Consider the following 11,643-nt stretch of genomic DNA (forward strand, 5'->3'; position numbering starts at 1 on the left):
CTTCTCACACTCTGAATGGACATCCCATCATCGATATTAATCCCCAAAACAACTATTATATATTTATATATTATAATTTTTACTACATTACACTCTTTTATTTTCTACATGTACCTATATGTATATAAATTTGAGAAATTAAATATTCTATTGCTATCACATACTTAACTTATTATTATTATTAAGATATTCTTTTCTTTTATTTACTTAACTCATTTTGATATGATGATCCATTTTAATACTATTTTTAGTCCTTACTTAAGCTATCTTCTCCATTACTAAATATCTTTTATGTGTGTAAATATCTATGTGTGTGTGTGTGTGTATTTTTATATATCTCCTTTCCTAAATTAATTTGAATTTCTTCATGACTAACTACTATTTTACTATTTTAGTTTTATTTTTCATTGCCAGATATTTATTTTGTTTTTCTCATTTTTTTTGTTTCATATATTTCTTTTCTTATATATAAATTTCAAACCATTTCAAGAAATAATAACATTAATGTAACTAATAAACGAGAAATTAATATATCACAACTCCAACATTTCAAACCCAATCTATTGTTTAATAAACAGATCCATTACCTACTCGGTTGAAATTAACCCACTGTTCCAAATGGGTTCAAGCTCCACTAGTCTTCAAAGACTGCCTCCAGTCCGGTCTGGGTCCAAAAGGTCTGCTGCTACTGCACCGTGGGAGGCCCAAAAGGAAAAGCCTCTCCTTCCTTTTTTTTTTTTTTTACTTTTCTTCTTCCTTTTTCTCTTCCAATCACTTTCTTTGTTTTCTTTTTATTTCTTCCTTCTCTCTCTTCCCGATCTTTCTTCCTTTTTTTCTTTTTTCTTTTCCTTCTTTCTTTTTCTCTCTTCCTCTTTCTTCCTCGGCTTCTCTCCCTCTCTTTCTCGGCTTCTCTCTCCTTCCTTCCCTCTCTCTCTTTCCTTCCCTCACTCTCTCGGCTTCTCTCCCTTTTTCTCCCCGTCGGTGTGCTTTCTTCTCCACCAACCAGATCTGGGTCTCCAAGGCCCCTTCTTTGGCTTTCTCCCTTTTTTTCTTTTTTTTTTTGTGCCTTTCTTTTGTTGTGATTTTGGTTATTTTTTAGTGCTTGTGGTTAGGTGTTTTTGGTTGGTAGAACTTAGGATTTTTTTTTTTGTTTTTGAAGATCTGTGTTTGAAGAAGATGAGATTTAAAAAAAAAAAAAAAACGTTTTCTACTCTTTCAAATCCTCTTCCCCTTGGTTTTCAATTCGACTTTCCTTTTATGCATGAGTTTCAAAATGTTTCAGAGTTTGATTGTCCAAAATTTTGGACAATCACAAACCTTAAAGTCAAAGCAAATCCATCGAAAATGAGCACCCAAATCTTGGCTGCCAGAGGGAGCATCCAATGCTTTGTATATTGTTGACAATGGAAGCAAGCATTCTTCCAGCCTCTCTATGTTTTCTCTTCTTTTTAATTTTTAATTTTATTTTTTATTTATTTTTATTTTTATATTACCATAAAAAAAAGGTGTCTACAAACAATTATAGAACATATAATTTATTTCATTATTTACTGGATGTAAGTAGTGATTTCAAATTAATAGATTTTCAAATTTCATTTGACCGATAAGTATTATTTGATAATTATTTTGAATAAATTAAAAGCTCTATTTTAAAAAAAAGAAAATTAAAAAGCTTTCCAACACAATCTTACAAGAAATTCCTTGTTTACTAGGCATCGTTACTGGTTAAGACTGTAAACTAGCAACAACTGAGCCAGTAAATTGTCATTATGCACTTAGAATTATAAAAGCAAATTCAAGCAGCTCTTCATTCCGTTCAAAGAAGCCCATTATCGCTTCACTCAACCGCACCCATGCTTCTATTCCTTTATCGTCCCTTGTATCCAACAATGAGTAAATATTTAAGGTTGCAGCACCGGCAATGCTGACCCAAATTGGTTTTCCCCATCCAAAATCAACTTTATATAAATCGAATCTGCACCAACTGAGGTTGTTATAGAAGTCAATATCATCTCTTTTTGACAAGTTACATACTTCTTTGGCAGCCTTAAGTATTATTGAGATTCCATCACTCCCATGAAGTTTCATCACATAGTTTTCACTGAATTCTTTGATTCCATTCTTTAATTTTTTTAACCAGGCCCTGCAAATCTGATGCACTATCTTGCGTCTGTACAGTGAAGTAAGATAGAAGATACCCAATAGAGTTTTCAAGCAACGAAGGCTTCATTCTTTTACGCAATATTAGAAGGATCATGAAGAATAAGCTCAATCCTAAGCCTTTTTCACTAAATGGCAGAATAAGAACATTCTGGTTGTGGATGAAGAATGAAAAACCAGAGAACAAAAGAAGACAAGTAAAACTCACCATTTAAATAAAAGAGGATGCATCGCTAAGGAGGTTTATTAACTTTTTTTTTTAATTTTCTGTTAAGTTAGTTAAATGTAATTCTTACGCCTTTTTTTCTTTACTTTACTATTTAAACATTATATATATATTTCAGCTCATTGAGCATTGAATACATAGAAAACCCCTAAGAAATTTTCTCAAGGTTGCGTCGTCTAGTTCTTTTCTTTAGCTCATTTCCTGACATGGTATCAGAGCAGCTTGGAATCTAGTTGGCTGTCAGCATGCTTTTACAGTAGCAAAAGGACTATTTCATCAATAGAGGACAAATTTGTTACCTATTCGGCACTTGTATTTAGTTTCTTGCTATTGCATCATCACTCAAGTTCATCTAACTATTTTATTAATATTTACTCATCAGTGTTTAGTTTTTAAGAGTACTTTATTATCATTTGAGAAATCATGGCTGAAAACATTGAATTTGGAAATCAGTCTGGTACACAGACTAGTACACAAATCAATACTCAAATCACCCAAATCTCACCTATACCAAATCCTTAGTCCCTCTATTACCTACATCACACTAATAGTCCTAGTTTAGTTGTTATTAGCCCCAAACTTACCAGCAACAATTACATACCATAGAATAGGTCTTTCTTACTAGCAATGTCCATTAAGAACAAAACTAGTTTCCTAAATGGTTCCATACCTACACCTTAGGTTACGAGTCCTCTTTACCTATCTTGGACTCGTTGTAAAAATTTACTGGTAGCTTGGTTGCTTGATTCGATTACACAACCAATAGCTTCAACCATTTTCTTCATGGACTCAATAACTGAAATATGGAGTACTTTAAGGCAGAAATTTGCCCAACCTAATGACACTAGGGTCTGCAACCTACAATATACATTGTGAAACATTACTCAAGGTACAAAAATTGTAGATGCATATTTTATTAAGCTGAAGGGAATTTCAGAGGAATTGAGAAGTTGCAGGCCTCTACCACACTATCAATGTGGAAAATGTGATCCCAACTATTTCAAGAAATACATGAATCAATATCAGAAAAACATGGTCTTTAGATTTCTAAATGGACTCAATGAATCTTTCTCAACTGTTAAGTCTCAAATTGTCATGATGGATCTTATCCTAACTCTGGACAAAGTATATAGCTTAGTTTTGAGAGAGAAGACATAAAGGAATCTGCTAATTCAAGCACAACCAGTCCTTGAATCTTCTACTATGATGGTTGCTGTAGATATCAAGAAGAAAATGAGAAAGGACATCTCATGTAATCACTATGGGAAGAAGGGAAAACCAGGTCTTAAGAAGGATAAGACAATTATGAACAATGTAGCAATAGTAAATGACTTGACAAATTACATTAAAGCAGAACAAGCAGAAGAGATGGCAATAACAGGCTCCATGTCTCAATTATCTATCATAAAGCAACAGGTCAACAAGCTGATGGAGCTCTTGAATGAAAATGGTATATGCAGCACTGATGGTAAGGTTTCTTCACAAAATACTTAACAAGCAAACCACTCACTTATCAACTCAGCCTTTGCAAGTATTGTCTTAAGTCATCTTTGTTTCAATACATTCAATAACTTACCTTCTAGTCTTGGAAATGCAAATGTTGATGTGATTAGACAAACTCATTGAATTTTAGACTCTGGTGCCACTAATCATGTGTCATATTCCCTTAAGAACTTCATTTATGCAAAACTAGTCAAAGATTGCTATGTGCAATTGCCTAATAATAAAAAGGCAGTAGTTTCTTATATAAAATCATCAAGCTAGGTCCAAAACTAATCCTTGAGAATGTCTTCTGTGAACCTAAGTTAAAATACAATCTTATTTCAATAGGTTAACTTACCAAAAATAAGAAAACCTCTATTCCCTTTACTGATATGCATTGTCTTATTCAGGACATACGATCATGGATAATGATTGAGGTTGCTAGGGTCTTCTCAAGACTGTACTTGATGCAAGAAAATTTAGATGATCAAGATCTCTGCAAGTTTCTTTTTGACAAACTTATCAAATTTTCTTTTATTTTTTCTGTTAAAGCTTGTAAAGCAAAAAACAAATGTTTTGACCTTTGGCACTTTAGACTAGAACATGTGCCTTTGGAAAGAATGAATGTTATACAAAAACAATTTCTAGTCAGTGAGTTTTCAGATGATTTGATCTGTGAAATGTGTCCACTTGCAAAGCAAAGAAAACTTCCCTTTCTTATACATATTCAAAACACAAAAACAGCTTTTGAATTAATACATGTGGATGTTTGGGCATATAAGACACCAACATCATCTAATCAGAGATTCTTTCTCACTATAGTGGATGACTTCACACGTTTTACATGGATTTTTTTTATGAGAAACAAGTCAGATATTCTATCAATAATTCCTTCTTTCAATAACTATGTTTAAAGGCAATATGGTTCTTTAATTAAATGTATCAGGTTAGATAATGCACTAGAACTAAAGATGACAGATTTTTTTTCATAAAACTAGAATCATACATCATTTATCATGTGTTGACTCCTAAAAAAAATGGAATTGTTGAGAGAAAGCATCAACATATCCTTATGGTAGCTTGGACACTAATGTTTCAGTCCAATATTCCTATGCATTTTTGGGGAAATGAAATTTTAATAGCAGTCCATATGATTAACAGAGTACCTACCAAATTACTGCAAAACAAATCCCCATTTGAGTTATTATATGGGAAGCTACCTTCTTATGACCATTTAAAAGTGTTTGGGAGTCTATGCTATGTGTCTACACTGTCACAAAACAAAAAGAAATTGGATAAAAAAGCCATCAAATGTGTGTTTTTAGGACATCCTAGTAATGTTAAGGGCTATAGAGTATATGATCTTTGTGCACAAAGAGTTCTAATTTCAAGAAATGTAGTCTTTCATGAATCAACATTTCCATTTCAACATAAGCAGTGTGACACACTAACAGACCCATTTTATCAAACACCTAAAGTGCATGCCAGATATGTAGATGATCTTGATATCAATTTTCAAAATTATCCATCCCATGAACTCACACCTGCTAAGTCAAGCCAAAATCAATCCATTTCAGCTTTAGAAATACCTGAAACCTGAAGTTCAAGTGATTCATCACCAAATTCACCTAGCCTTGTTATTCTGCTTACTGCAGCTAGCAATGAAAATGATGCATATAACAGTCAAAATAATCAAAATTCAGAACATGCATCTACTAACTTACCAATTAGAAAGAGTACAAGAACTAGGCATGCCCTTAGGCACCTAGATGCTTATCTTGTTGATATGCCTTCACAATTAAACACTGTCACAGCTCACCTAATCACAAAACACTTATCAACTGAGCATCTTTCACCTGTACATAAAACCTTCACCACATCATTATCTAATTAATATGAACCTCATACTTACCATCAAGCTGCCAACCATTCACATTGGAGAAATGCAATGGCAGTTTAACTAAAAGCTTTGCAGGATAATAAGACTTGGAGCATTGTGCCTAGGCCTTCAAATTCTCATGTCATAGGCTGTAGATGGGTTTATAAGGTTAAGCTGAATGCAAATGGTACTGTTGAAAGGTACAAAGCCCAGGTAGTTACTAAGGGCTATAATCAACTAGCAGGGTTTAACTATCAAGAAAGATTCAGCCCAGTTGCCAAGTATACAACTGTTAGAGTACTTTTTACTTTGGCAGCAACTTTGAATTGGAATTTATCACAACTTGATGTAGACAATGCTTTCCTAAATGGTGATCTAGAAGAAGAAGAAGTGTATATGGAACTACCACGAGGTTATGAAATCCAGGGGGAGTATCCACATGGAACACAACTTGTTTGCAAACTCCATAAGTCATTGTATGGCCTAAAGCAAGCTTCCAAGCAATGGAATGCCAAGATTACTTCCCTAATTCTGCAATATGGATTTCATCAGTCTTCTACAGACCATTCCCTATTTACCAAGAAAAAAAATGACAATTTCACTACTCTATTATTATATGTAAATGACATATTGATTGGGAGCACATTATCACAGGTTGCAGCAGAAGTAAAACAATTTCTAAGCTCAAATTTCAAACTCAAGGACTTGGGAAAGGTCAAGTACTTTCTTGGATTAGAAATAGCAAGGTCTCTTGAGGGGATTTCAATATGTCAAAGGAAGTATACCTTAGATCTTTTAAAGAAACATGGTCTGCTAGGGGCTAAGGCAATATCTACTCCTATTAACTATAACCACAAACTACAGAAGTCTCAAGATAGGGATAGATTAGTTAATCCAATAGAGTACAGGCATCTAGTTGGAAAGTTATTGTACCTTACATTTAGCAAACCAGATATTTCATATGCAATGCAAATACTATCACAGTTAATGGATAAACTAGGGCCCAAGCATCTCACAGTAGCTCACAGGGTATTGAAATACCTTAAAGGTTCACCAAGACAGGGGATTTTGAAGAAGTCAAAATCAAATTTAAAGTTATCTGCCTATTGTGATAGCGATTGGGCAGGGTGTCGAGATTTAAAAAGATCAATCACTGGATATAATATTTTCATTGGGGATTCCTTAGTAACTAAGAAATCAAAGAAACAGTCTGTTGTAGCTTGAAACTCAACAGAAGCAGAGCATCGGTTTATGGCATCAACATGTTGTGAAGTTGTTTGGTTAAAATACTTACTCTCAGATTTTAGGATAAAACATACAGATGCAATAATCCTTTATTCTGACAGTCAATCAGCAATACGCATCAGCAAGAATCCAATCTACCATGGAAAGACCAAGCATATTGAATTAAACTATCATTTCATCAGAGAGAAGGTACTTGAGGGTACAATTAAACCAATGTACATCTCAACTAATTTGTAGCTCACAGACATGTTCACTAAGGCATTAACACCAAGGCAGTTTTATAATCTCCTAAGCAAGATGAATGTTCATAACATTCAGATGTCATCTTGAGGGGGATTATTAGAAAGAACATGAGAAATAAGCTCAATCCTAAGCCTTCTTCACTAAATGGAAAAATAAGAAAACTCTAGTTGTGGATGAAAAATGAAAAATCAGAGAATAAAAGAAGACAAGTAAAACTCATCGTTTAAATAAAAGAGGATGCAGAACTTATGAAGCTAGAAACGCATCGTTTCAATAAGGAGGTTTATTAACCTTTTTTTTTAATTTTCTGTTAAGTTAGTTGAATGTAATTATTATGCCTTTTCTTATTTTCTTTACTGTTTAAACATTGTACATATATATATATTTCAGCTCATTGAGCATTGAATACATAGAAAAACCTTGAGAAATTTTCTCAAGGCTACGCCGTCTTGTTCTTTTCTTCTGCTCATTTCCTGACACGCAAGTTCACAACTTGACGCAACACAGATGGCTTTATAAAACCACCAAGATTTGATGTTGATTCAACCATTGCACATTTCCAAATAAGTGCTACCACAACTTCAATGCGCTTAGGCTTTGGCACGCTTGTATTAGCAACTCTAACCTTAAGCACTGAAATCTTTGAAGCATCAAATACTAACCTCCTCATAGCAACCTTTTGACACGTGAACTCTATGACAAGCATTGTGAATGGTAAATATGTAAGTGGCAACAACGATGCAGCATAGCCAAATTTTAGAAACACCCCTAGCTAGAACCCTGAGTCGTGGCAGCCCAACTATTGATAAATTTGCTCAAGGTGGATAAATCAATGATCTTGTGCTAAATGTTTATGCCAATTGATATGCCACCACACTCAAAGAAGTTGACCTTTACAAGTAATAAATGTCCTGTTGCTACTTCTGGGGATTCCATTTGCATAGGAAGAAATTTGTTCAACACCTCACCATATGGTTGTTTAAAGATTTCCTAGAGAAGGCAGTTAACTCGAGCTTCAATGTAGTCAACCCCTTCATTGTTACAATCAATTAAGTAATTGCTTATCTTCCCTATAAAAAGGTAGAACCGAGTTAGGGTTTCAGATAACGATTTCTTAAACCGTTAGGATTTTTCTTTAGCCTCGGTAAAATGATCATCAACAGCACCATCTATAGAGTACCAAAAAATTAATGGTATGTAAGCCACAGGAGCCATTTGGTCAAGAAGTGATAGCTTGAAAATTTTCAAGTTAAGGGGAGTTGGTGAATAAGGTTTGATGGTTTCTGTATGGGTGGTTTCAACTATCAATTCCGTAGCCATCTTGTTCTTAATTTCTCAATCACAAACAACATGCACATAGATATTTGTAGCCGATGGGAGGTACCTTGTGTTGAAGGAAGTAATGTTTTTTTTTTTAAGATAGTTTTTATTAATCCCATCACCTACAAGCTATTTTAAGTCTCTAGCTTGAAAGGCAAAAGACTTTAATGGCATGAATGAAACAATGAGGGTGAGGGAATTTGTACATTTGTCAAAAGGACCCAACTACTTACTGTGTTGAAATAATCATCAATTTGAGAATCTAATTGAAAGGTGCTAAGATGGTGTTTGAAGGAGGTAAAAGTCTAGAAGGAAGCAACAGTCGACTGAAGAATTGAAGTTGTTATGTTCAAACGGTGTCATTTTATATTTCCCAAATCTTAGGGCTTTGAAATGACTGTTTTATGTCATTTTAGTTGTTAAATTTAGTCTACTGGTTGTAATGATTGAAACGTATACTTGTATTTCGTTTAGCTAAGTTTATTTCTTTTATTACTTGTACATAGTCTAGATGTCGTTTTGTTTCTCTTCTTGCATTGGCTTTTATTATGGTTGTTAGGCTTACACAGAAATCAATAGTTTTCAGCTTAGCTTGATCCTATATTTTCGATGATTTAGAGTCTCAAGATTAGATCTAGTTAAAATTTGTTTTTGAAATATTTGTATAAAAAGCTAAAATGAAAAACTTTTGGTTGGTTGAGCCAAGTTATCAAATTTCTTAACTCAATCCTTCTTCCTTTTCTACTCGATCCTTCTTTCTTCTCTATACTCTGTTCCCCTCATGGTCCTATAAAATACTATTTGAAATCACAACATGGTATCAGAGCTTTATTCTTAAGGGACTTGTGATTTGATCATCATTGTGAGTTGCATTTTCTTCTTCAAAGAGTATGGCTACTGTTGGTTTCAATGCTGCATTAACTCTCATTTTCTCTAGTGTGAATCACCCTTTCTAGGTTGTCAAGATGAAATCAGACTTGAAAGCCTTTAATCTCTAGGATGTTATTAAGACTTAAGAGGCTCTTATGCAAAGGCATGTCAATCCCATAATAGCTCAAATCAAACAACACAAAAAGAAAGTAGCTAAAAGGTTCAAGGCTCTTATTTGGTTACAATTTGTTGTATCTAAGTCAATTTTTGCTAAAATCATGAATTATGAAAATCTTAAATTAATGTGAGATAGTTTAAAAGAAGAACATCAAGGTATTAATCGAATAAGGCTATGCAAGTGTTGAATATTTCTAGACAGTTTGAGCTGAAGAGGATGAAAATATTCAAAAGTATACAAACAAACTCTTGAAGATAGTAAATTAACGTAGGCAATTGGGAGAAAAAGTTAGTGATAAAAGAGTTGTGAACAAGATTTTGGTTAGTATTTCAGAGAGATTTAAAGCAACAATTTCATCTCTAGAATACTCCAAATATTTGACTAAGATTTCAATTAATGAATTGATTAGTGCTTTATTGGCTCAAGAGCAAAAGAGAGCTCTTAGGTGTGAAAATCTTGTAGAAAATGCTTTGGTTGCCAAAACCCAAGGCTTAAAGACTAAGGGTAAGAGTTCAAAGAAGTATGAAGGTAGCAAAAGTAGTGATGACAAGTAAGAAAAAATGAAAGACAAGTGTTCTCTATGTCCTCATTACAAGAAGAGTAATCATACTCCCAAATATTGTTGGTACAGGCCTAATGTAAATTGTAGAGCCTATGACCAACTTGGTCATGTTGAAAAAGTCTGTAAAGTTAAAAAGAAATATGAAGAGAATAAAGCTGTTATGGCTGAATAGATTGAGGAAGCTGAAGACATGTTGTTCATAGCTAAATTGAGGGATGATTCAAATAAAGTGTTTGGTTGCTATGTAATGGTTCTTCTAACCATCTCACAACAAATGAAAAGCTATTTTCAGATCTTGATAGAAGTTTTACAACTCAAATCAAGATAGGCAACAGTGTGTACTTGAAGATAGTTGGTAAAAGAACAATTTCTATTAGTACTTTATCGGGTATTAAGTATATTTTTTATGTTTTCTTAGTACCTGATGCTGATCAGAACTTGCTGAGTGTTGGTCAATTGGCTAAGAAAAATTATGCTTTGTTGTTTAAGGGTGAGTTATGTATTGTGTTTGATCCAGCAGGAGCTAAGATATTAACTGTGGAGATGAAAAATAATTGCTACCCTTTAAACTTAATGAAAACTGAGTATAGAGAATTTATGAGTGAAGATGAAGTTACTAATCTTTGGCATAAACGGTTTGGTCATGTCAATTATAATTCATTGAGTAAAATGCTTGTTGATGGTCTTATTAATGGTTTACCTATTGTGAACAAATTTGACAAATTGTGTAAAGTTTGTCAGCTTGGGAAGCAGTGTCGAAAACCATTTCTTAAACAAAGAAGTTGGAGTGCTAAGAGTAAACTTGAACTTGTTCATACTTATTTGTGTGGACCTATGAATATTTCTTCATTAAATCACAGTAGATATTAAATTGTGTTCATTGATGATTTTACCAGATTGAGCTAGGTTTATTTTTTTAGAGCAAAAGTCTGGAGCTTTGGTCAAATTTATCAAATTCAAAGCCTTGTCTAAAAATCAAGCTGATAAGAAGGTTAAAACCTTGAAAATAGATAATGGTACAGAGTATACATCCCTTGAGTTTGAAAATTTCTTGGCTCAGTCGGGTGTAAAACATCAGTTAACTGTCACCTATACTTCTCATCAAAATGGAGTTTTAGAAAGAAAGAATAGAATATTGGTGAAGATGGCCAGATGCTTATTGAAAATGACATGCCAAGTGTATTTTGGACAGAAGCTATTAACACAGCTAATTATATTTTGAATATGACCTTTACAAGAGTAATAACTCTTAAACCTCCAATGAAATGAGGTATGAACATAAACCAGATGTTGGTCATTTCAAGATATTTGGTTGTGTGTGTTTTGCCAAAATACCATATGAAAGAATATCAAAGTTTGATTCAAAGTCAGTGTTAGCTATTCATATTAGCTACAGTGATGTATCTAAAGGGTACAGGTTTTATGACCTTAAGTCTAAGAAGGTTTTCATAAGCAGAGGTGTTCAATTTGATGAATGG

General features: G+C 33.5%; 1 pseudogene; it reads right to left on the reverse strand.

Moving 5' to 3' along the window:
* Positions 1-1,767: 1,767 nt before the first annotated feature.
* On the reverse strand, positions 1,768-8,555 carry LOC148764315 (17,18-epoxy-17-hydroxycur-19-ene N-malonyltransferase-like; annotated as a pseudogene).
* Positions 8,556-11,643: the final 3,088 nt, after the last annotated feature.

Source organism: Theobroma cacao, chromosome 2 (genome assembly GCF_053813885.1).
Source record: "Theobroma cacao isolate CCN51 chromosome 2, ASM5381388v1, whole genome shotgun sequence".
NCBI classification, from domain to species: Eukaryota; Viridiplantae; Streptophyta; class Magnoliopsida; order Malvales; family Malvaceae; genus Theobroma; species Theobroma cacao.